The sequence below is a fragment of the Anas acuta genome, chromosome 4 (assembly GCF_963932015.1).
Source record: "Anas acuta chromosome 4, bAnaAcu1.1, whole genome shotgun sequence".
Taxonomy (NCBI): Eukaryota; Metazoa; Chordata; class Aves; order Anseriformes; family Anatidae; genus Anas; species Anas acuta.
This window is the reverse complement of record NC_088982.1, coordinates 61,943,984-61,966,265: the sequence shown is the minus strand read 5'-3', so window position 1 is coordinate 61,966,265 and position 22,282 is coordinate 61,943,984. Positions and strand designations below refer to the sequence as shown.

At 46.3% G+C, this 22,282-nt stretch overlaps 1 long non-coding RNA gene across 4 annotated transcripts in view; it reads right to left on the bottom strand.

Moving 5' to 3' along the window:
* LOC137856334 (uncharacterized) overlaps nt 1-20,083 on the bottom strand; it is a 40,126-nt gene extending 20,043 nt beyond the window's left edge. For 2 of the 4 annotated variants that reach the window (XR_011096359.1, XR_011096361.1), the window contains exons 1-3: nt 18,392-20,083; nt 17,402-17,548; nt 15,676-15,879 (exon numbers count right to left, since the gene is read on the bottom strand). This is a non-coding gene — a long non-coding RNA (uncharacterized lncRNA). Of the gene's footprint in view, nt 1-3,718; nt 9,328-15,675; nt 15,880-16,272; nt 16,552-17,401; nt 17,549-18,391 lie in introns of those variants that run through there. The other 2 variants (XR_011096360.1, XR_011096362.1) reach the window with 2 other exon arrangements.
* Between the last annotated feature and the right edge of the window lie 2,199 nt (nt 20,084-22,282).

Below are 22,282 nucleotides of genomic sequence, written 5' to 3'. Positions count from 1 at the left end.
CTAACCGAGAGCTGAGCTCCCACGAGGCCAGACCCAACCAGAACCACCAGATTTACCCTCATTTCCGACCCAGGTTATATAAAGAAAGCTGAACTCCATTAAGCTAGACACACGCGTTTCACATACTTGTGCTTTATACATTTTTCAGCAGCAGAAGCAGCCTCCCCTATTGATAAAACAGTTTTCAAAGCCAGCCTTTAAGGAATGAGAATTTGGACAAAGGAAGCACGTTTCAAGCAGTTCACCATATGCAACCTGTCATCGGAACTGATGGATTAACCAGCACATACATTTCTTTGACAGCATAGCTTGAAGGGCTTGGTGAGCCCAAGTTCTTTTCCCCTCAATCACGCCGGCCTACATGAGAGATTTCTCCTTTCCTCCCTTATCCACGTTTACATCCAGCCCGCTGGCAACGTGCCTCCCCAACTCTGCAGTGACTCCCAGCGAATTGCTGTCATCCTCCTAGTCCAAAACCCATCCGCTTCCATCAGCCAAGCGGAGTGTGCCACCCAGATAAACGAAACAGATCACTCAGCTGGGTTTGGTGGCATCACCGCGCCTTTTCTCTGTCTGACATCTTAACGGATACAAAAGGACTGTCACTGTAAGATTATGCTGCTATCCATGTCTCACGTCAGAAAGCTTTCCTCCTGCTGGACAGCAAGAAAGTTTCAGGCATAATTAACCATCTGAGGCCATCCATTAGTTTAATGAGTCTGCTGAAGAGCGCTGTTCCTTGATAAAAGGCACGTGGAAGACAGAAGCCCTCATTATTTCCCAAACAGAAGCAAACTGCAATGGGGAAAAAATCCTTGTGATAATACCAGAGAGAAGATGTAGGCTGCTTCTGATGACATGTTTTGATGGTGTGAAGACAAGGTGATGGTAACGTTGCCATTTCCCTAGTGGTGACAGGTGGAGGAGACTCCTCTCTCTGTGATGTTAAAGGTGGCAGAGGATCTGGAGCTACAGGCTTTGACAGTCCCCATCCATTTGCAGAAGTCATCTTCAGAGGAGAGAAAGTTAGAACAAGGAGCACACGGGCTCGCTGTCAGCAGCAGAGTTAATTGCCCTAAGTAAGACTGATTCCCTCCTCTCCGCTCCTGCTCTCTGCCAAAGACACACACCGAGCTTCCTGTCCAAAAGCACTTCTGCAAGGAGATGAGGGAATTTCCCCCTTGGGGAAAAGGGGCCAAAAGCACAGCCAGCCCCAGCGCAGGGCAGACAAAGCTCTGCCAAAACCCAACAAAAGCGCTGGCTGTGGCAGTGCGACTTCAGGTGCCCTGTGCAGATGAGGAGGAGGCAAGGTGTGCAGCAAGAAACATCCTTGGTAAGGACAGACCACGAAAACCAACCCCCACAGCTAACAGCAGCACTGGCAGACTCACAGGGCTATAAGGGCTGCAGACGGCGACCAGAAGAAAGGCTCGAGGAATCCATGAAGGCGCTGCATTTAGACGAGCTGACTCTGCGCACACCTCTGAAGTTTACCACCTCCAGCTTCCAGGGCCCCTGGGGACATCTGGCCAGCAGATTTAAGGGATTACTGAGCTACACAGAACTCAGCAGCCACATGTACAGATGCTGTACAGTTTATTAACCACCAAGGTAGGGCCAGGCCGTCCTCCACACGTGGCCCTTGTTGGTTGAGTTCCTCCAGCAGCCCTCCACGGGGGCATAAGGATCCTTCTGCACCTCAGAAGCCAAAAAGGGTCTCTGTCAGCATCAGCTGGAAAGACCCCAATATCTGCTGTGCTGCACCCTAAACAAAGCAGCTGGGGGAGAGGCTCTCGAGTTGGTTGCGGTTGTGAGGAAAGAAATGAGCGAGCCAAAATTAATAAGCTCAAATGTCTGTTTTGTTTGCGGCGGATTTGAAGCGGGACTCAACCCAAGAGAGTCCTCGAAATGGCTGCCAGTGTGCCCAGGGTAATTGTGCCGCACTGATTGCTGGCTGAAAGGTTAGCTAAGCAAGAGCAGTTCTGAGTGGAAGCACAAAAAGAACATGTTACAGAGGTCATAAAAGCACTAAACCTATTATCTCAGTATGTAATAAACATCGTCCAAAGCAAAGAGATTATAATGCCTAGGAAGAGTGGAAAATCCTGATGTGCCAAGTTATTTCCAGCTAATCTGCATTAATACGGTAAACCAGCACATTAGCACGTAGGATTAAAGTGGGACCCCAAAGCCAGGCAGTTAGAAATGCTTTGTTTCGAGAGCAGTGATGATGGTGTCCAGCGTCGGAAGAGCAAATACAGCACAGCCTACCGGGGGAGCATTCTGTACTCTCCTATGTTCCAGGCATCAAATTGTCTAAATCAGTCTGGGTATTCTTCTCAGCCACGCGCTGATGAAAGAAGGATAAATGCAGAAAATAACCTTATGAACCACCTAGACAGAGAGGCTTCCAAATAAACTCCTCTGTAGCCCTGACCTCTGCTGGTCACTCCAAAAGTTTTTATACTGTCAGCATGGTTTGCTCAAGACCTTGCTCCCTGCTTAGCCCTGGCCTCTCTCTGTTTTGCTGCTAAGCCTCTGATCCCTCATCTTCCACATACACACAACAGCAGATGCCAGGCTCTTCTCCCTGCTCCAGAAGGCCACAGACTGCCTCATGGTCTCGAAAAAAAATTTAAGACCATCAGAACATCACGTGGGAGCTCCAGGAGACCAAGGTCCTAGTTCAAAGCTGGCGGAGGCCTAGAAGGGAGGGTTTTAACAGAAGAAACCTCACCACTTGGTATCGTGAGGTGGCTGCAGCAGTTTGTAGGGTCAAAAATCTCAGTGATGTCTGTATGAAGGTAAAGGGTCTGATCCAGCAACAGGAGCCCTGGTGCAGGCCCCCATGTGTGCACATGCCATGTAAAGCTCTGCCGCACCTTCAGTAACAGGTCTATCAACAAGCCCTGCCAAATTTAAGAATAATAATAACAAGGTGGGATCCTACCTTGTTTCCATGCCTAACTGACTGGAGTCAAAGTACCAGGAGCACTGCAGAACACTTTTTTTCTCAGCTTGCAAGCCATGCATCAGGGTAGCAAGGTACGGCAGACCTCCTGCCCCCAGCGCCTACCCTGCCAGGCAGCATCTCCACCAGTAACCTCCACCAAGAAGAGCGCAAGGGAACAGCCAGAATCCCCTGGATTACTGGCTGGGAGTCCAACCCTCCTTGCTGCGACATTAAATTGAGGCTCTGTAAGAAAAAACTAAAACATTTGTTATGCAAACAGGATTAACGGACTATATGACAGCCTGACAAGAATGTGCTGACTGCCTGAAGCTGCAAGAACCTACCTAATTCACTCGTGGTTTCACCGTTTGAGTGCGTTATTTTGATTTTAGTCCCATTAGGCATTTAGACAACTTGACAACATCAGTACTTATTCACCCATCCACCCTTAAGTCTACGAAGAACTGAAGTTATATTTGCAGCAAGCATGGGAAAACAAGCCTAGCTGAGACAGTTCTGCACCCAGACCCTACAGCCTGAGCAGCTTTTGAACCAGCTGTGGACTGCATAATCGTGCTCTGGATTCATCTGTTACCATTCAGAGCTTGTGCTCTGGGAATGTATAGATTCCTTTCTGCTCTTTTGGGTTCACCTGCCTCTATATAAGCTTACGATATTTATTTTTTATGATGCCTCAAGGGGATGTGCATGATGTCAAGAAGTCTGCTCTTTGATGGTTATTCGATAGGCACACGGGAACTTAGGTCAATAGACAATACATCATTTTATTCAGCCTAGTATACAAAGGAAATACCCTTTATACTATGCTTTATATTACATTAAGCAGATGTTCCTTTTAATTAACCAAGATATATAGCCTGGCCAGAGCTCCTGTTCCACATGTGACAATAAATAACTGGTGAAACCATAAGCTGGAGAGGAGCTCTGATAAAGATGAGGACCACTTCAGTACAGAACTGGAAGAGGAGTCCCCCGGGTCTTCACTCCAAAATCACTCATGGAGTTTTCATTCCAGTAAGTAAATGAAGTGCTATCAATTGGTCTTTTGTTTTGTTGTTGTTTTTTTTTTTTTTTCCTCCCCCGGGACTGTATCAGACTTTCCATCTTACATAGGGGTGGAGCAAGTCAATGTTTTGATGGGATTGCCAAGACATAAGCAAGCTAGGCAACAGTGCTGTTCGTATAGGGCTCAGTGTTGCTCAAAGCAAATCCCCCTGAAAGAGAATGCTCAAGCTTTTCAAAACACTTAGGAGGATTTTATTATCACAGTACCCCTGTGGCAGGAGGATCTGAAAATGATCAGTTCCTTGCTTGCTGCTTGCTTTGACCCCTTTGCACAGGACGCAGTCTGAAATAGCAAAGAAGACCTCCAGCAGATAGAGATGGAGGCTCCAGAGGTTTTCTCCTCCCTCCCCACCAAAAAAAAAAAAAAAAAATCAGTAAAACCTCCTACATGTCCCTGGATGAACCTCAAGGAGGCACAAGGGACCACACACTGAGCAAGTAACCGGACAGACACAGCAGGTATCCACCACATCCCAGCAAACACCAAAATCCCATTCCCCTGCCATTAAGTGGGATCTCAGCCCTCTGCAATTTTTGAAGCTGTTTTTTCTTCCTCTGTGTTGAAATAAGGGAGTTTATCTACGGGGAGATGCAAGAAATGGGAAGAAGGAGGCCTTCGAAGGCGGCCTTTGTGGCATCCTGCCTAATGATTCACCTGTCTATTAGTCACCCAATTTCACAGTTCATAAACTTTAAAGGTTGCAGTTATGAACGGGTCCAGTGGTCCTGGGATAAGAAAGTACTTGTCTTCCATAAAGAACATGAAAATAGCTTTACGTGCTGCTGCTCTCAGCTGCTTTTAATTCTCAGACGTAGGTATGTGTGAGAAGAGAGCAAACCCACTTAAGAAAACCCATCAGCCCCGACGCTTTGGGATCCAAAAGGGAGAGACGCCAGCGTGCATCAGCTTGCTGGCTGACAGACATGATGTGTCCATTTTCAAACACTTTCGAGATAAAACTGTCTTTTCTTACAGACAATGGCCTACAGCTGCAGTGTGAGCACCAGACGATTTATACGTCACCACTCCCTCTGAGACTTTTTTCTTCACTGGAAGATGACTAGGTCTGTTTTCTTGCTGCTTACACTTCTACATTGATAATGGGATTTGGGCTCCACATTTAAAAAACTATGTTGCAGGTACAATGGAACTTGGAAAATGAAATCCTCCCGTTATTAGTAGACCGTGATCCGATGTCACGGCTGAGGTGCCCGTGGCGCTAGGCTTTCTATAACCAGAGAACATGAAAAAAACACAATAGGAACTCATCAAGTTCACCGCTCCTAGTTCTCAGGAGGATTCCTGCTCTTCTGTAATCAGTAGTTCCGTGCAAGCTATGACTTAAATAGGAAGAGTTAAAAGAAATTTTATTCCAGAAATGCCTTTTAAACCCTGGTAACAGTTCACTGTTAATTTCCCTGGGCACATGAGCAAGATTACTTTGAAAACACAAGAATCAGCTGGCAAATGTCAATGGCACGGTAATGGATACATCCTGGAATTTACCCTATAGGCAGAAATTCACTTGCCATCACCCCTCAAGCAAAAGCCTGAGCTAGCAGATGGTTTCATACGGTAAAGGTCAACACCTGTGCTCTGCTTTGGGACAAACAAGAGAAAAAAAGCCAAATGCCCACGTGTCCCCAGCTTACAGACATTTCAGGTGTATTCTTACCTTCAGTCCTACCTCATATCAGCTGCCACATCTACCAGCAATCTTTGTGTGACCCGCCACTGGCTGAAGCACGGCTTGATGCACTGGAGAAGCTTTAGCTCACAGAGGAGAAGGAGCTGATGAACAGTGAGTCTGCTCCATAAAAAGCAGAGCAGGGCAGTGAGGATTAAACCTCTGATGGCAAGGAGTAGGACCAGCCGGAATGAAGACTTCATCTCGAGGCTGAAGGGAATTGGTTGCACTGAGGATCACAAAACAGAAGCTGTGCTAGAGGAGAGCAGGGGGTTGTTTGTTGAATTGACCAGAATGGCAGAGGCCAGAGGTATTCAAGAAAACCAAGCAGGAAGCACAGAGGCAAGCGAATTCCTACACAGCTCAGTTTTTAGCACCGTCTTCCTCATTGACTGGGAATTCATGCCTGGAGCTCCTATGTATTTGACAGAAGAACCCCTCAGTGACTGAGCAATATACATTAGAAAACAAACCATTACAGCCATAAACTTTTACCCTCAAAAACCACTCTCCCAACACATAAAAGCATGAGACTGGGAACAACACACAGGAATGTATTTCAGTGGGGAAGGTGGTGTTTGGTCTTCAGACCTGAAGCCTTCAAAAACTCACTTCTTCAGAAGGAGGCCTTTCTAAGTTTGGGAATAGGTCAAAAATCCCAGTTTTCCATGGATGAATTGCGTATCACCTGACAAGCAAATGGTGGTCAACAGACCTCGAGGCTTTTTGATCAGAACAACTCAGAGTTACTGTAGTGCCACTGTAGAGACCCCCCGGCACCACTTGGAATGGATGGCAAAATGAGATTTCTTCCTTGTGAATGATGAGGATGTTTTGCTGCCTACCATCTAGGAAAAGAATCACTGCTATTTAGAGGCTTAGTCTAAATGTAGGTTTCAAAACAAGCACCCCTATTTTCAAAAATGTACATTTAGTATGACAGACAAGCTCCATTTTTCTAAATAAAGCATGTTAGGTTGGGCACTTAAAACAATATTTTTATTTTCAAAAACACTGGAAACCTGATGGCAGCTATATTTCCAGCCCACCAATAGCTGCTGAGTTCTAATCATCTTTGCAGATCGGCTAAGTCATTTAGCTCGGCAATGAAAACCAAATCTTTTCAAAGTTGAGGCCTCAAAGGTTAAAGGAGATGCAACATTTCAGTAATGTCGCAAGCGATTCCCTGAAAACACATGCAAAAGTATCAGAAGAAATGCCGTTTCCAAGAAGAAAATAAACTATCAGAAGGAATGCAAATTGACAAGTGTCATTATTCTTTTCTTGACCAGTCCTTGATATCTCTCAATTGTCCTACTTTTTTTTTTAAAAAAAAGGATGTTGCCATAGTGATATTATAGAACCTGCAAAACTGTCCCAGCTATTCATCATTGGAGATTAAAATATATTATGAAATGGGTTTTAATATATTATAAATTATACATACTGCAATACCAAATTCTATTATAAAACAGGCTTTAAATAACATATTGTGGAGCTAGAGTAGCTGTCCTGCAGTTCAGGTGGAAGATTGCTTTGTATTATAAAGTCTGATTTTTCCGTCTCGCTAATGGCCCCGAGAAGGAGTCATCTGCTATGAAATTTTATCTCCAGTGTTTTATTCATTGCCGGGATTTTTTCAAGCAGCTGGGGCTGGAGGGAGGCACGGGGTTAGCTTCAGCGCGGCTGCCTGGGCACCCAGCATCGTTCAAGGAGCTGTTAGCGGTGCTGAGACTTTCATGTGGGGCCAAGAGAGGCAACAAAGAAGCCGTGGCAGAACTTTGCTTTTCGGGATGGCAGCTAGAGGGCCAGAAGTGAGGCCCAAGGGCATCTCTAATGGCTCTAGAGGCCTGCTTTAAACCGAACTGAGTCAGAGAAATGTCTTTTGCTTTACTCCAGGGAAAGCGAGGTTAGAAAGAAAATAATCAGATTTGCTTTTATAAAGGGTCTTGCCATGGCATTTCTTCTCCCTGTGTTTAGGAGGGCAATGGGAATTGACACAGTGAAAGAAGCCTTAAATTCCCTCATGAATTCTTCCTTCCAAACCACATAGCGGCATAGTTAGTGACTATGAGCCACTTTTCATTTCTGGGTTGGAGAGTGCCTCTCCGGACCTAAAGCTTGGCAAGAAAGATCTATTCATTGCCAGGTCCCAGCTACAAACCACCTGATCTTAAAGGACTCGGAGACCTTGCAGGGCACTGAGGACAGGAGCCCAGTGCGTCGCCTGGAAGGTAGCTGGTGTCCCACCACAGTGCCACGGTATGAACTCCTCCAAGGGATTTCAGTCCTACAAGCAAAAGGGAGAGCAAAGGGGTTTAAGCTGCACAAAAATAAAAGCCCTCCCTAACCCCCAGATTAGCACAGGGCTGCGGTTGCTGGTGTCAAAATGCTCATCAATTTTACATCCGCTTTACAGGAATATTTTGAGTTTAAAATCACTACTTTCAAGAGTTTGGGCTGCTAAAGCAGGAATGCTTGCATGATCCTAGGAGATGCCAAGAGAGACCCGAGCGCCTTATCGATTCCGTGCCAGCTCCGAGGTGTTTCCATTAACAGCCAACTCTTCTGGGCACTCTCCAGCAGCTGAGTGGCCAGCCAAACACGTGTGAGCGCCTCATATGGCAGGATTTATGCCGTTCCTCAGCATGCTGTGGCAAACGCAATTCTCCTGATTGCACTTGAGGATTGTGGCTCTCAAGCCAGCAAGCAGTAAGGGCAAGAACGCTAAACGGGCCGTGCCTCTTAGCAAGCAAGTCACAGTCTTTGTGACTAATGCTATCTGTCACCACGAGACATCGGGGGCTGGGGGTATCGCCGGAGCTAGGAGATGACTTCTTTTCCCACAGAAATGCAGTGTATTACATAGCGAGGGCTCACCCGACTGGAGTTACCCCAGAGCTCTGCATAAATCTTGGTGGCATTTGCTATTTTTTTTCCCGAGCGGCAGACAAGTTGTTTTGCGACTTGCGAGCGGAGCAACGCATTTCATTAACCTGGCTTTTATTCATGCTAACTCGAAAGGTCAGCACCAGCAGCCTGAAAGGGTTTCCTCGTTTTAACAAGGAAGTTTTCCTACTGATGAGCATCAGGAGCTGCTGATGCCTCAAAAATAAACATCATGCTCATAGGTCTCCCAGGCACGGTAAACTCGCTATGTATCTTGTGGCTGCCAAGCTGGAGAATTTCGCACCGAGTCCCCTGCTTGCTGCTGCAGACACGCCGCTTCAGATCTCAGCTCTCCCAGGCTTCTCTGTAGTTTTAATCACACCCCTCGTGCACATGACACACGAGAGCCCTGACATTATCTGAGCTCATCATCAGTCTCTTCAGGAAGACAAACCCGTACGTGTTTGACTCGTGTGATCCACAGGTTGTTTATGTCTGTATCAGAGACTCGTTCTAAATAAACTCTGAGCCTGAGGTTTTTATGATCTTATGCCATCCAAGGGTTCAGACAGACAACAACTTCACATTCAGAAGATCACACACGCAGCCAAAGGAGTCAATCAATCTGCTTTGCTTCCTTGCCCTGCCTCGTGAGCAAGACCCACGCTTGCATCCTTAAACTGTGTGGCACCGCAGGTCAGCATCTGTTACCTGAAGAGAAATAAAGATGTACAATGCATAGGAAGCTCAGTCTGCTTCTGGATAGGCAAGAAAACAAAAGATTGCTCCCTGAACCAAACTGTGGTTCAGGCTGGGTGCCAGGAAAAGGTTCTGCACCCAGAGGGTGGTCGGGCACTGGGACAGGCTCCCTAGGGCAGTGGTCACAGCACCGAGCTGCCAGAGCTTACGAAGTATTTGGGCAACGCTCTCAGACATATGGACTGGTTTTGGGGTAGTTTTGTGCAGATCCAGGAGTTGGACTCAGTGATCCTTGTGGGTCCCTTCCAACTCAGGATGTTCCCTGATTCTATGATTAACTTATTAGGCACCAGACTTTAACAGTCCTGCTCCTTAGGGCGAGGCTTTTCTTTCCTGGGGTGCTGTGTGTTGCCCCTGGCCCCCTGCTCAGGACACCCTCAGCAGCCTCATGGACAGCTGGCAGCTGGGGGAAGAGGAGAATAAGGCAGCACAATACAAACAAGGGCACGTACTGCAAAAATCAGGAGCTAACATTAAACACCCAGGCTTTCACTACCAGCTCTATCCAATGCAGGGATAAATCAAGCCATCATTTTCCCTGCTTCTCTCCAGCTAGGCTAAAAGCCCCATTTACATTCAACCAGAAGCCTTCCTGGAGCATGAGGAGGAACGAGGGAAAAGATGAATCAGCGATTTTGATCAACAAACTTCTCAGACACAAAAGAAACGAAACACAAACTTGAACCGACACAGATCAGATAAGCCCTCAGCAGGGAGCACCGGCTGTCTGGATCGAGCCACTTGATGTGTCAGCTTGATCATCATTTCACACGCACTAAATAAACCCACATGAGCTTACTGATATTTAAATTAAAGCAAGTACCATTTAAATTGCAAACTGACTCCAGTCAAGCATGTACCTTTGAAAAATGCGAGAAACATAGCCAAAATAGATAAGCAACAAAACCAGCAGTAATTTATGGAGATGCAAGGTTGATGAGCCTTCCAAAAGAACGTCTCGATCATGTTAGAGCACTCCCAGGCATATGGGAATGGGGCCATGTACTTCTCAAGGCAAACAGGAAAAGCATCAATGAAAAAAATAAAGAAATAAAAAGATAATAAACACGTGCTGCTTGGCTTCTGGCTGCTATCTCATCTGATTCCAGGGAAGGGCACAGCCTGGGCAGGATGCTCACGCTGTCCCAGAGCTCTGTGTGTGTTTCCAACAGCAGCTTTGCTGCCTCCTGAGGCTGGAGAAAGCATCCAGGTGGCCACTGGGTGTTCAGAAACACATCACAGAGCGTGCAGACAAGGATGAGCGATGTCAGGAGGTTGGTAACCAGGTGTGAAAGGTCCCACGGCACTGATACGTGGGGAGAAGAACAGAGCTTACACCCAGCTGCCGCTTTTTTGGGCACATACTGCTGCCACTGCCCATTGCTGTGCCAAGGATGGATCCTTCCACATTGCCGCTTGCTCATTTTCAGTGTCTTTGTTTGAAACTGGAGGCCCTGAGTTCAAAACTCCCTTACAGGGAGCCTGGCACCGCTCACTGTGAGAAGAAACATGGGATGACTATAAGGAACATTTGCGCTCACCTTAAGGCCATCTCATCTTACCAAAGAGAGATGATGTGACAGGCACGTAAGTGACAGTTCAAGGTTTTCTCTGATACTTTAAAAAAAAAAAGAAAATAAAAAGAAAATTCCCATGATATAGCTGGGCTCACCTAGAAAGGGAAAAATAAAGGGGGAAAAAATAGATTTCCTATTTTCCTTTGCTTTGCTTCTAGAAATGGTTGAATAATTTTCAACTCCAACTTTTCCAAAGCATTAGCCTGAGGCAGAGAGCAAAGGCTGAACACTGCAGCACCACAGGAAAGCTCTAAATACCTGCTCCCAGTTCAAAGTCTCCTGCAATGCCAAACACTGTTATAAGTAATGCCTCACAGCACTGCCAAAATTACTGCAGCAATGTGTACCCTTCCTCACCACAGCCCCAGTACCTGGAACAAGCCCTCTGAAGGTCTGAAGGTTGCATTTTCTTCTCTCCATCTCTTTGTTTGCCACTGGTGCCCATCCATGCCCAGAAAAATGGTGCTTTGCAGCAGCAGCAGGGAAAAAAGTGCAGCACAGGTGAGCCCCGGGGCCTCCTGGAAGCTTCTGTGGGCACTGCAAGGGCAGAGACCTCAGGGAAATGGAGCTCAAAACCCTACAAACCAGCATGTGCTGCTATATTTTGCTTGTGCCAGGTCTCTGACCGACCAAAGCACACAATACCCAGACACCCTAGGCTGGCAGCCTCACCGGCAGCAGGTTTGTGTATTTTCTGGAGGAGAAGCAGCCTGTGGTGGTGCAGTGAGGGGCTTTCTCGAGACCTGGAACCAAGAGCTCGCATGAGCAAGCACGCAACTTGCTCTCTGCATTGTTATTTTGCAACCCCTAAACTGCATTACTATGGAAATGAGGCTGACAGCTCTGCAAGACTGAAAAATTCCAGGGAACCGTGAGCTGCTGGAGGATTTTTTTTGTTGATTTTTTTTTTAAACCTGGCTGTTTTAGAAATGACAGATGCTGAAATTACATCGACACATGAACAATTTGTACACATACTCTGCAAAACCGAAGAAAGTCAACTTGGGGATTAACATTTTTAACTCCTCTTTTTCCCCTCTTAAAAAAAAAAAAAAAAAGCAGAGAGGAGCTCCATCTTGAAATCTGAGGCACATACTAATCATTTTCAGCACACACAGTTATATCTGCTAATTACTTATTAATTGTTCGTATTCCTATAGAATTCCACTGAAAGTAAAAGTTTGTGGCGTGTGAAACACTGTTGGAATATTAATTGACTTGTAACACAATGTACCAGATGATCAAGGACCTTTTCTTAGTAGACATTTCCATTTATGAAGAAGGGATTCTGAAATTTTCCGTGCTATCAGCCGAGTTTAATTGCACTTGGCTAGAAAATAGATGGAGGAAAGAAAAATCCTGGTCATGTCTTAGATACTCATTCATTTCTCCTGTAATTTAAACATTCAAAATTGCATTGAAATTACAGAATAGGAAAAAAAAAAATGCCACAGAGCTTTAAAGGCAAATCATTCATCTCCTTACTCCCATCAGATCCTTTCACACTGGCAGCGTTTTATTATGTGAAGAAGAAAAAAGAATAAAAAAAGGAGGCTGAAATGGCAAAAAAATTCTGAAAGTACAAAAAATTTGTACTTAACCAAGTGAACCACAGCAGTAGAGTTTTCTCTGATCTCTGACTAAGTTTTGGAGGCTGCTGCCTGTTCTCGGAGGGGGACTTTAGAGCGACAGCATGTCTGGGTTTCCCTCAGTGCTCCTCACAGAAGGGATGAATTTCACCTGCAGCCCCAGCACATCAAGGCAGACCAAAACCTACGCCCTGAAACGGGACCCACACGGAGCAATCCCAAAAGCTTCCTCGGCACCTTATTCCTAACAATCAATCACCGATGCTGTTGGCAATGTCTCTGGGTTTTCTAGCAACAAATAAAAAAAAATAAAATAAAGGAAACCTCAAGGTATTTACATTGCAAAGTCACTTCTGACTAGCCCAAAAGGCACACGAGGCAAGTTCCAAGTTCCTCCCAGCTTCATTTTACAGCAGCAGACACCCTTTGAAAGTTCACTTCATTTACTGAATTGCTGATATCCCAGGAAACGTCAGCATTCACATAAGAGTCAGTTGCTCCAATCTTTGTTCCAAAACTAAGGTTATTCCTCCCACGTGCATTCAGTGAACCAGTCATAGTTGGAGGATGCGGCCTCTGCACTACCCTCCAGTTTCACTGTCAGGATTACTGTGACAGATGTGGAAGAAGCATGAACTGTTGCCAATGCAACTCCTTGAAACAGATTAAAATAGTAGAATGAGTTACTTTTTCAGACCCTGCTAAGCATTCAAATTCCCGGTATCTCATTTTTTATAGAGAAGAGCGTAAGAAGAAGGAAAGTGACACAGGCATGAATCTATCCGGGTGACTGTGATTGACAATGAGCCGGTGAAGGACAGCACTGAAAATGGATCTATGAAGAGACCACAAAACTAATTCCTTTTGTGATATAATCCTGACTCTAAGCTACAGGAGAAATGCTAATACATTAATCTATGTCTCTAATGTCACCATTCTAATTTAATACATTACTAAGGAGATAAATCTCTGAATACATCCTGCATAAATAGCGCGCATTGTTATGATTTTCTTAATAAGCCATGGAAAATTAACATAGGCATTGCTAGCAGCTTCATATCCTAACGCAAATGCAATTTATTGTTTTGTGGGCTGTAATGCCATACACATATACAGGCAAGTCATGATATTACACTAATTTTTGCAGGCAGCCTTGAGACAGTTGACAAACTAGAAATGCAGCGTGCTGCCTGATCCTGCCCCTTCTCGGTGCGGCTGCTCAGCACGAGGTGTAGCAGCACCGACACAGGACCAGCAGAGGACACTTTTAGCTGACAAAGCAGGGTGGAAGACAGGAACTTGCCTTTACATTGAGGAAACTGTTGATGGAAAATTAATTTGCTTTTTTTCCTCGATGCAACTGCAGGGCAGTGAGTTTGGGGAAGTGCTGCTCTGGCCCTTGCAGCAGGGACAGACGAACAGTGGCAGGACAAACCACAAGTCTCACACACTCGTACAGCTGCACTCACAGTTACCACCTCATTTCTCCATTCAGTCCACCAGTAGGCAATGGCTCCTTCCACATAAAAAGCTGCAGAATGTTTTTGCTGATCCCAAAGCACCATGTCAAGAAATCTGCTGGACTCACTGACAAGTCTGCCCCAAGGCTGGGTACCCCCAAAACATCTGGATGCTGAGACAAGAAAACGTACCTTGGAGCAGGGGACACTGAAACAGCAGCCTAGGGATAGGGCCAGCCCAGTAACACCCTGCAGCTGTTAAGCAGATTTGGATGGGAAAGAGATAGGGATGAGCAGAAGCACCATTTTATTTAATCCCACAGTCCTCCCTGCTGGACAGCACTGGAGAAAATAACAGGAAACATCCTGGTATTACCATACAAATCCTTGAATAACACAAGCAGAGCTGGTCTCTCATGCCAAAAATTAAAGCAGAGCTGGAGAAGGTATAAACAGCAGCAAAAATAAATAGAGAAGTGAAACGGCTTCTGTGTGGAGAGATTTAAACAGAAAAGGGCTTCAGACTGGAAAGTACGGTACAGTAGAGACGCATAAAGTCATGAGCAACATGGAGAAGAAAGAGTGTAGGGAATGACAGCTCATCAATTTCAAATGCAAAAACTCAAGGCCACTAAATGACACCAAAAAGCACTAAGTTCAAGAAGAGACCAAATGAGGTGCTTCTTCATGAGATGTGCGGCTGAGCCACGGGATGCTATGGATGTCAAAACCTCTGTGGGAATTTGAGAAATTAATGGGAGAAAAATCCTTCCCGAATTAGGAAAGACAGAAGCACTACCCGTGGCTCTGGAAATCCCTCAGCTGCTGACCAGCAAACACAAAGGATCATCATGCTCTGCCCAAGCACCCTGCTGCACCAGTCTGACCAGGCCAGCCAGCCTGATCCCATAAGGGATGTTTTCCTACCACCACGCTGAGCAGCATTTGACTCTCCACACGTGCCTTAGCATCAGCTCACGTGGAAAATCAACTACTTGCTGGTAGACAGCAGTGAAAAGTCACCATCTTGCTACGCTCGAGGTTTTTGCATGTGTGTGTGGCACAGCAAAGCCCAGCTAATGGGCACAGACACCACCATGTCAAGGTATCACCCATCACATGTGTGTTCCATGGCATGCACTGCTGCATGACAATCCTCCCACCCCCAGAAAATAAACCACAGACCTACAGCTCTAGCTCAAAGACCTAGCCTAACATTACTGGTACACTTCAGCTCATTTGCAGACACTGCTCATGGCAGCACAGCCCTCAGCACAGGGCATGCATCTGATGTGGGACCTGCTGTCTGATGTAGTGATGCAGAGAGGAAAAGGGAAAAAAAAGCAATGCCTTCTCGTAAATGCCACCAGCTAGTAGCTGGAAACGGACTAGGAGCAGCAGCTCCTCTCCAGCAGTCCCACATGTAGAGCAGAACAAAGAAATGAGGAGCAGAAGGAGGGCAGTATGGGTGGTACAGGCAACTGCTCCTCTTCTGCAAACCTAGAGCACGACCCCGAAGTTATGAATTATTTTAGAGTCAAGACAAGACAAAATGGCTTTAAACTCCTGTGCCTATTTAGTCTTCTCCATACCAATGAACCTAACTTGAAAAACTCACAGCAACGTACTACAACCCAAACACCAGCCTTCAGCTGCTGGCAGTGCTGCCAGTACCTGCTCGGTACGATGCCGCTGGCTCCGCTCTGCTGTAGCCTCGTGACTGCTCACCTCGAGGACGAGTCGGACTCAAATCCAAAAGGCTCCACCACTGAGCACCACAGAAGTCCTCGCTGCGTGGGACATCAGCAAGGCAGTGCAAGGTGACAGATGGATTTCTCCTTTTATCGCACACGGTGTGGAAGGGCAGAAAGGACCCCTCTGCAACAGCAAACAAGCAGCGGTTAGGTAGCACAGGGCTGGCTTTGCTGAGCCAAACTCCAGCACAGGGCTGGCCAGGAAGCAGAGCAACAAGTCAGGACTTCCCCCTTCCCTCCACAAAGCTGCAGCTGCCAAAAAATTTATCTGCGCTTGGTTTTGCCTTCCTTGACCAAATGCTGCGCTGCCATACTGCACAGAACTCAAGTCAGCAGGGCGGGTTTGATCTTTGCCAGTACCATGACAGGTTTGATTTATTCCCAGCTATAATACACACTCGGACCATGGCTTCTGGCAGCTTGCTTTACTTCCAGATCAATGGGAAATTATTATTGCAGAGAAGCAGACTTGGGGAGTGCATCTCCTTTGCTCTCAGGCGCAGAAAGCCCACATTACTTCATGTGGACAACTCTCCAGGCTGTGTGAGGAGCGTAAGGGCCAAGTTTCACAACTTTCCTTCTTTCTCCCATGCATTACCAAGAGCTTTTCTGGAGCCATTTCACACAACTGTGGCCCAAGAGCCCCATTTGATGACCCAAAATATGCACAGCTTAGGGAAATTTCTGCAAACGACTGCAAGAGAATGAGAAGCTACCACAAACTGGCTCGGCAGGGGGTTATCTCAGGTGGATGGGCTGTAATAACAAGGGTATAATTGAAACCACCTGCATTTTCTGTCTCCTTGTGGTCTCCAAAGTTTAAAAGAGAAAAAGGCTGGGAAGCAAAGATGTAGAAAAATGTGTATTTCCACATTTTGGGAGACCCCTGTAATTCCAGCATTTCATTCCAGTTCAGATGGAAGTGGTGAATGTTCAAGTTTGGAATACAATATGAGCAAAAAGCCCCAAATGTTTTATTTGGGGCTAACTGAAACATTTAATCCACCTTCAAAATGTTTATCTGCCAGCAAACCAAAAGAAAAAAAAAAGGTAAAAGGAAATCTCTGAACAGAAGAGGAGCTCCTGAACTAACCAGCACTAAAAATCAAGATTTTACTCACTAGAAATCTATTCTGGAGGAAGATTGTTTGTGAACAGATATGTGAAAAAATAAGCTTCTCAGACAGCTTCTTTGAGAATCAATTTTAGATAAATATTATGAAACCACAAGTAGCATGATAAACATGCTCGCTATGTTTCTTCACCCAGCTACAGCTGGGAAACCAAGCAATAAATACTATTTATTTATTTTAATAGTATGCTTAGCGAAAGTATTACCAATATTTCCCAAGCTTAAAATCATCCACGAATGTATTTTACCACGAGGCTCAGCATTTTCATGGTAATTTACAACTTTAAAAGGGTAAACTCTATTACTCTCTGTCAAGCCAACAACTGGGGAAGTGCGGAGCGTTACCGTATGAAGTATGACGAAATTTATTGCTGCAGTCATTAGTACGTATCGATTTTGTTTATAACAACCCAAGGGGAATACTAAACCGATTATGCCTGTGCTGTGCTTGCTCTCACTCCCTGATAGGAAGCAGGCACAGCGAGGCCCGTTTGTGAATCCCCCTCCCGCTCACCTTCCTCCAAGGATGGCTTCGTGCAAGAGGTCGGTGGCGCTTCTTCATTAAGTGCTTCAGGCTTTGCTCCCTTGTGTGGCTCCATGCACTGCTTGATTTTTAAGACTTTGCAGTTCGCAGACCACGAGGACACCCACACGTAGCGATCTGTAATCAGTAAACATGTCATTAAATTTATCAACCCCTTGCTAAGCATGATTTAAACCAGATTTGGGGGCTTTTTGCATTTTTAGATGCCCACACCCAGCCTTGAATCGCAGGTACTAGCAACAGTAGGATCGGCTGAGGACTTCTCTTAAGACTACTGAATTATTTCTGAAAGATACAAGAGACTTTTACTCTGGAAAATCTGCAGACAAATGTGGTTTCTTGCTTTGACTTGTGTGGTGAAGCTGCATTATAGGCAGATGCTGATTACATTTTTAACTGATCAAAGACATGGCTTTTCATACTCGTGTAAGAAAACTAAGTATGAAATTCGATTTAAAGAATCAGAGAGTTTCATTTCAATATTTAATTGAAAAATATTTAATTATTTTCCCTCTGCAATTAGGACAAAAGAGGTGCTGAAATAGAATTTCCCACATTCCCACGATTTTGAACATCAGGGGTAGCTCAGACATTTCCCCTAATTAACCTGAAAAGACTGACAAAGTTATTTCATTCCATTCTTTCTACCATTTTTATTTAAAAGGTATTTCTTTAATTGAAGAGAAAAAGCAATTTCTGTCTTAATGACGTGAGTCCAGGGAACGGGGAGCTTTGTGGGAAAAAAAACCTGCTGAATTAACATGCAAGAAAAGGGAAATTACTGAGCTTGTGACTGCAGGGCCGGCTTTGGAAACACCTTCCTGCAGACCAACCCAGTGGTGGGAGGCAGTGGATGTGCTCCTCAGGCTTTGGAGCTGCAAAAAAGTTACCTTTGTGTTCACGTTTTGTTTTTTTCTGCCCCACGATGCATGGGCAACAGCCCAACCCACAGGTACTCACCACATTACTCCTACAACAGGATGAACCAAGTCCCACAAGCAGCCCAGAATGCCACCTCTGGGCAACTGATGCCACTCCTCTCTGCAAGGGAAACCTGCAACCTAAAATCAAGTCACCTGTTGCTCAGAAGGTCCTCATTTTCCATCTGTCTTCCCAGTTTTGTGGGGTTTCTTTCTTTTTTTCTTTTTTTTCAGGGCAGGGGGTTGTATGCATGCCAGCACTACATTTGTTTGCATTTTTCCCCCTCATTTGCTGTCGTTCTTCCCTCACACGCAGCATCCGGCTGCTGGACACTCCAAATCCCCCCTGAAGTCACTAAGTAATGCCACCACTTACTGCTTTCCACCTGCAGTCCCATCACCGCTAATTACAGCTCCCATAAATTAGTTCAGTGGTGACATCTCGACGAAGCCATTTACAAATTGCTGTAATGCCGGGCAGCCCGGCTTCCCGATACGGGTAATGACGACCTGCAAACACTGGCAGACTGCACTGGAGGCAAAATCTGTGGCAAATTCCCTGCTGTTACTGCCCAGCAAGCAGCCAGGACAGCAGAGTTTTAATGTTATCCCTTGCACATCAGATTTTCCTGGGCTGATGGAAGCAGACGGCACAGACTTTGATTGCCAGTGCTCCCCACGTTCACTGCAAGTTGAGGGAAAGGGGGGAAAACATCCTGGGAGTGGAGAGCTTCAGCTCCTTGCTGGAGGAAGCATTCAACCAGGCTGCACAGATGCAGGGAGAATGGGGGATTTCCAGCCTTGCTTACACACAGCACTCCCTTACAGCACCAAGAGGCCTTGAAGGGTAAAAGCTGTAGCTAGAAAGCAGAGCAGGCTGAGGAAAAGTCTATTTGTGGCCTGCCAGCAGCAGGGTGCTGGGGTGGCACCCAGGCCGGGAATCCCTTAAGGCTGCAGCACCCTCTGGGACCACGTTCCCCCCCCAGCTGACCCACCTGAAATGAAATCGCTGCTCGTGCTGCAGGACTGGCAATCACGGAACAAAGAGCTGTCGGTTTTCCCTGCGAGCCAGAGTTAATTTGGTAACCATTTGCTGCTTCAAACCCACACTCTGTGACCCAAAGCATCAAAACAGAATAATCACCAGGTAGTCATCCTGGAAACACCCACGCCACAGACCTTCAGTGACAGCATGGGAGAAAGAGCAAGATAAAAAAAAATGATGATTATTATTATTTTAAAGCAACAACAAGTCCAAACTATGAGTTTTTCCATGGGTACTGCCGTAAGGGGCTGAAGAAAGGGGCTATTTGAAAACCAGCCTCCCAAGTGCATCGATTGTTTCCTGCTTGCAGAAAATCCCAACTTAGGGCTCCCATTGATTTATGTCACGTTTAAAAGCCTGGTTCTCTTGAGTTATTCCATCACACTTTGAGCCGAGCAATTAATTCTTGTTTTTTTAATAACCTACTAGTGCATAGGAAGTTTCTGGAGCTACATACAGTGCTACAGAAACGGACGATGTCGGGAACATTTTGTCACCCTGCTGGCATCTGGATGCCTGGCGTGAGGAGCCTGGCAGCAGGCAGGAGGCACATCCTATTCACCTGCCACTCAAGTGCCTTGTATGTGGAGGTAACCCAGAGAAAAACGGGTTAGAGTTTAGCAGGCAGCCTTTCCCCAAGGCCATTTCCCATGCTCCAGCTGCCCAGTTAACAGCAGGACGCCAAGAAACCGAATCACCCATCACCAATCCACCAGCACAAAGACCTCACCACTCACCCAAGACTGCTCGAGTCACAATTTTGTGCTCGGAGGTGAAGCCAAAAGCCACGGGGGCACACAGACAGAGCCAGAAAAGGGGCAGAGGCCACCCACACAGCCCGCCTGGCTGCAGGTGGCACTTGGGACACGGCTCCACACCCCAGTGCACAAGAGCTGTGGGTGCAGGGGGGAAGAAATAACCCTAGAAAACCTCAGCAGCCTCCTTGTCGCCAGCTCAGCATCTCCCTACACCCCACGTATCCTCTAGGGCACTGTCCCAGCCCCACAGCTCCCAGTTTCCCCAGTGCCAGCCAGCTGCACCCCACTGGGGCTGATGCCCCAGCACCTCTCCCACCTGATGCTGCGATTTTACAGCCCCTGCACACAGCACTGGGCTGAGAAGCCTGAAGTGGCCCCAGGCTGAAGTCTTACAAACCAGCCCCCAAGGCAAAAAGCACAAAACTGACCTTTTTAACTGTGACTTCAAGGCAATGATATGATTTAAGACAGGCAATGTAGACGGTGTTAAAATCTTGGGACTGCCAGTGGTTTTTCAGACCGTGATTTTCATGTTGTCCTGCTAAGTACCTAAAAAACCTCCAGCGTTCCCCCAGTAGGGAAGCTTTTTAAAAAACAAAAAAAAACACTTTTTTTTAAGAGTTTCTTAAGGATTCTCTTAAATTTCCCTTTTCATTTCCATTTTTTAAGCTTTCACTTGCAGCCCCAGTATCTAGAAATGAGTATTTCATTTATCTGCTTACGTTGCGTGCTGTACAAGTGCAGGGAACCCTCCTGAGGGATTACCTCTGGGGAGTTTGGGTTGTCTCCAGCACCACACACGCCTGTGCTGGAGACAACCCCACGTACCTCCAGGAGCAGAGTGAAACCTGCTCCCGAGCCTCGAGCCTCCAGCAGGAAGCCCCCACCTCTGCTTCCAGCACTGGAAAATGCATCTCTTCACCTCGACACCTAGGATGTGGATACGCGATCCCTTCAGCAATGGTATGAAAAAGGCATGACAGCTACTGCAGCCTTCCTCCCAGCTACACCAAGCACATTCCTACCTGCTTAACCTTTTGGGTTTAGATTTTCATGCTGTGAGGGTTGAAAGAGGGTGGCCTCCTGCGTGGGTGAGGAGGAAGCCTTTTGCAAAGACAAGCAAAGTCTGGCAGCAAAGCTCCCTTTGAATTATGCTGACATACTTCTCAGCCTTTTGTTCCCCCACTCAGTTGACGTCTTGCTAATGGTCTCTCACTCTCTTTCAAATCTTCTTCCCTAACCATGAGGTTTGAAGTCTCAGGCATAGCGATGCTGGGCCAGGTCTTTTTTGGGTGTAGGTGGCAAGGACAATCTCTCCTCTAGACCAGTCTAAGAACAAGTCAGTGGCAAACCTGGAGATTTACCAGTTGCAATACTGTTCCAGGGACATTTGTGCTTGTGCCCCCACTGGCAGAGCGATCACCGCAGGCTTGCTGCTTCTTATTTGTAAGGAGGCCAGCACTGCTTTTCTTTTGCATCTGTTTTGGGGGGATTGGAGTACAGCCTGACTTACTGCCTTACTCTAAATTCCAGGACTGTGGAATAAAAATCATTTGCTGTTAGTCAACCAAAGCTGTCTTTTCTCTCTCTATATTGATTACTCCTGAATAATCAATCGGCATTTGGCACGGTCTTATTTATAATAATTCAAGTCAGCAGCAACATAATTTAGAAACTGGCTACTAGGCATGTGCTGGTAATGAATCGAATCCATGGATAATTCAAATTCATAGACTAAAAAATTACATTTAAATAATGTTAAGGTTGTGACAACCTGACAAAAGACTGCAAATCCAACCTGAAAACTTTGCTTCCCTCTGCAGCTGGGAGGAAAGCCTGGAGAACACCGGAGAAGGGACCGGCGTTTGCTGCCTCACCTGCGAGCGCACAGCACCTTTCAGTCCCTACCTGGCTGACAGCACCTTTGTGCCGAGCTCAGCTGCAGCCCTCCTCCTTGGCAGCCGCTCCTCGCGGTGTCCTTTCATCCCGTGGCAGGGAGCGGGTTTGTCTTTTCACACAACAGATTGCTCAGCCTGGTACCAAGCCAAAGGAGTGGGGCGCGCAAACCTCCCCTGGTTTCGTGGGTTACCGAGCTGCTGCTGTGTTCAGCCAGTTGTTGCACAGAAAT